We start from the raw sequence: 4,274 nt of genomic DNA, 5'->3' as shown, positions 1-4,274 counted from the left end.
ATTGCCAAATCCTGTTACTACAAGATCAGGAACATCGGCTGTATTCGGCAGTTTCTAACTGCAGATGCATGCAAGATTTTGGTGCATTCACTTGTTACCTCTCGGTTGGATTATGGTAACGCCCTGCTCTGTGGTATATCTGACAAACGAGCTAGTTACTCGTACTCGAAAGAGAGAGCACATCACACCTGCGCTTTATTCGTTGCACTGGTTACCTGTACGATACATGTCGCAGTACAAAATTCTGGTATACACATACAAGGCACTGAATGGAACAGCTCCTCAGTACCTACAGGAACTTGTTACCCTGTATCAGCGGTCAAGATCACTGCGGTCGGAGTCAGAATCTTTGTTGTGTGTCCCAAAATCTCGTACTGTGACCTACGGAAACAGATGCTTTGGTAGGGTTTCGGCTACGTTGTGGAGTAGCTTACCATCTGCTATCAGGAAGCCAAATACCCTGGCCAAGTTCAAGAGGGACATAAAAACTCACCTCTCCACGTCTGCAATTTAGAATCTTTGCAAAGACGTCATGTAAATACCACCCTTTTATTTGTTCAAATATGTGCACATTGCTTGTTAAATGTATGAAAGTGATTGCAAGCCTTTGTTGTTTGTTTACACAATTATAACCATTACTATTATCCATATGTTGTAAAGCGCCTTAGAGTAATCTTATAAATTATATAGGGCGCTATATGAATGCTGTATATTATTATTATTATGAGAATCAGTTAAAATTGACAAAGAGAAAGGAAACCAACATTCCTCTATAAGGTCTTGCTAACGAATCTCTTCATCTGTAATGAAGTAGATAATGATATTTACGATCGAACCCCACTTTCCTCTATTGGACCCGCACATCTGTCCCTTAGGGATATTAACTCTTCATTTTTGCAAAATTGAATTCTCAGGTTTGGCAAAGCAATCCTTCACGCCAATTTAGGTTACAATTCCATTCAATCGTACTTTACGAGCTGTCTTTAAAATTCACTGTCTCCCATTGGGCTCCACACTTTAGATATCTGCTGGTACGTCTCATTGAATTAGGTTTGCCAGGGGATATTTTATACACATATTGATAATAGCCCTTCCCTCAAACCTAATTATATGCCTCATAAAGATTGTCTTCGCATTTGTAACGGTGCCAAAACATTAAAATGTTGAAAAAGTACCGATATATAAGTATTCACAGGAGGAATTCTCAAACATAAGAGCAAAATTGTGTCCTTCATTAGAAGAATCAATTAGATTAAATGTAATAAAGTATTCTGACAGATTGGTTTTAAGTATTTAAGTGGCCGTACTGTTCCCGTCACACGTACACACGTACTAACCGTAGATGTGGAGGGTTGACTCGTCCGATACCATCGTTAACCTGAGGACATGTGGGAGTCCACCGAGTCTCGGCCATTTAAAAAGTCTCAAGTTTAATCCAGTACGACTTTGTAATTAATTCTCTCTTTTTAATACGAAAGGACACGGCCGAGATATCACTTAAATGGATCCTCCTGACGTGTCTGTTTCTTACTCTTACGACTTAACATTTGTTTGAGACCAGAATACACTCAGACATTAAAGTATAACCCGTAGTCTCTGTTGGGGGATATAATGGGTCCGACTCCTGATCAGATATAGGTAGGTAATTGTACCAATGTATAGAATGTACACAACAGTATCGCACATAATAATCTGGAACAATGACACGGGGTCACAGTCTACTGAGCTGATTTAATACTAGTGTACCAGGGAATTCAAACACATTTTAATTACACGGAGTCGATCTATAGTCAACACTATACGGTATGATCAACCAAAAATCGCACTAAAGCAAAATTGAGAATAAGATATAAAGTCAAACCTTTTCATGCAACCGATTCGATCAAAATCTTTCATTAAGCAACCACCTTTAATATTTTCCATTGCCATGCTTCTTTGTTAACTGAACGTGAGAGCCCACTTTTAAGCTTCCTCATTTGAACCAGTATTAAGAGAACATCTGTATAGGGAGAACACCTGTGTTAAGAGGACATCTGTATTAGGAGAACACCTGTTTGAATAATAATCTGTATTAGGAGAACACCAGTGTTAAGAGAACATCTGTATAAGGAGAACACCTGTATTAGGAGAACACCAGTGTTAACAGAACATCTGTATTAGGAGAACACCAGTGTTAAGAGAACATCTGTATTAGGGGAACACCAGTGTTAATAGAACATCTGTATTAGGAGAACACCAGTGTTAATAGAACATCTGTATTAGGAGAACACCAGTATTAGGAGAACACCTGTGTTAAGAGGACATCTGTATTAGGAGAACACCTCTATTAGGAGAACACCAGTGTTAAGAGAACATCTGTGTTAGGAGAACACCAGTGTTAAGAGAACATCTGTATGAGGAGAACACCTGTATTAGGAGAACACCAGTGTTAAGAGAATTTCTGTATTAGGAGAACACCAGTGTTAAGAGAACACCGGTATTAGGAGAACACCAGTGTTAATAGAACATCTGTATTAGGAGAACACCAGTTTTAATAGAACATCTGTATTAGGAGAACACCAGTGTTAATAGAACATCTGTATTAGGAGAACACCAGTTTTAATAGAACATCTGTATTAGGAGAACACCAGTTTTAATAGAACATCTGTATTAGGAGAACACCAGTGTTAAGGGAACATCTGTATTAGGAGAACACCAGTGTTAAGGGAACATCTGTATTAGGAGAACACCAGTGTTAATAGAACATCTGTATTAGGAGAACACCAGTATTAGGAGAACACCTGTGTTAAGAGGACATCTGTATTAGGAGAACACCTGTAATAGGAGAACACCAGTGTAAAGAGAACATCTGTATTAGGAGAACACCAGTGTTAGGAGAACATCTGTATTAGGAGAACACCAGTGTTAATAGAAAATCTGTATTAGGAGAACACCAGTGTTAATAGAACATCTGTATTAGGAGAACACCAGTTTTAATAGAACATCTGTATTAGGAGAACACCAGTATTAGGAGAACACCTGTGTTAAGAGGACATCTGTATTAGGAGAACACCAGTGTTAATAGGACATCTGTATTAGGAGAACACCTGTATTAGGAGAACCCCAGTGTTAAGAGAACATCTGTATTAGGAGAACTCCAGTGTTAAGAGGACATCTGTATTAGGAGAACAACCTGTATTAGGAGAACACCAGTGTTAAGGGAACATCTGTATTAGGAGAACACCAGTGTTAATAGAAAATCTGTATTAGGAGAACACCAGTGTTAATAGAAAATCTGTATTAGGAGAACACCAGTGTTAATAGAAAATCTGTATTAGGAGAACACCAGTGTTAATAGAAAATCTGTATTAGGAGAACACCAGTGTTAATAGAACATCTGTATTAGGAGAACACCAGTGTTAAGTGAACATCTGTATTAGGAGAACACCAGTGTTAAGTGAACATCTGTATTAGGAGAACACCAGTGTTAAGGGAACATCTGTATTAGGAGAACACCAGTGTTAAGAGAGCATCTGTATTAGGAGAACACCAGTGTTAACAGAACATCTGTATTAGGAGAACACCAGTGTTAATAGGACATCTGTATTAGGAGAACACCTGTATTAGGAGAACCCCAGTGTTAAGAGAACATCTGTATTAGGAGAACACAAGTGTTAAGAGAACATCTGTATTAGGAGAACACAAGTGTTAAGAGAACATCTTTATAAGGAGAACACCTGTATTAGGAGAACACCAGTGTTAAGAGGACATCTGTATTAGGAGAACACCTGTAATAGGAGAACACCAGTGTAAAGAGAACATCTGTATTAGGAGAACACCAGTGTTAAGAGAACATCTGTTTTAGGAGAACACCAGTATTAAGAGAACATCTGTATTAGGAGAACTCCAGTGTTAAGAGAACATCTGTATTAGGAGAACTCCAGTGTTAAGAGAACATCTGTATTAGGAGAACTCCAGTGTTAAGAGAACATCTGTATTAGGAGAACTCCAGTGTTAAGAGAACATCTGTATTAGGAGAACTCCAGTGTTAAGAGAACATCTGTATTAGGAGAACTCCAGTGTTAAGAGAACATCTGTATTAGGAGAACAACTATATTAGGAGAACATGTGTATTAGGAGAACACCAGTGTTAAGAGAACACCTGTATTAGGAGAACACCAGTGTTAAGAGGACATCTATATTAGGAGAACACCAGTGTTAAGAGGACATCTATATTAGGAGAACACCAGTGTTAAGAGGACATCTGTATAAGGAGAACACCAGTGTTAAGAGGA

The 4,274-nt window shown here is 38.4% G+C and overlaps 1 protein-coding gene across 1 annotated transcript in view; it reads right to left on the bottom strand.

Annotated features, from left to right (window-relative positions):
* The window catches only part of LOC110449639, a 31,239-nt gene extending 29,623 nt beyond the window's left edge, over nt 1-1,616 (bottom strand). The window contains exon 1 of the mRNA XM_021496624.1: nt 1,338-1,616. The gene's annotated coding sequence lies outside the window, so the exon portion shown is untranslated. The remainder of the gene's footprint in view (nt 1-1,337) is intronic.
* Nucleotides 1,617-4,274: the final 2,658 nt, after the last annotated feature.

The sequence above is a fragment of the Mizuhopecten yessoensis genome, unplaced genomic scaffold (assembly GCF_002113885.1).
Source record: "Mizuhopecten yessoensis strain PY_sf001 unplaced genomic scaffold, ASM211388v2 scaffold4723, whole genome shotgun sequence".
Lineage (NCBI taxonomy): Eukaryota > Metazoa > Mollusca > Bivalvia > Pectinida > Pectinidae > Mizuhopecten > Mizuhopecten yessoensis.
This window is presented reverse-complemented; position numbering and strand designations above follow the sequence as displayed.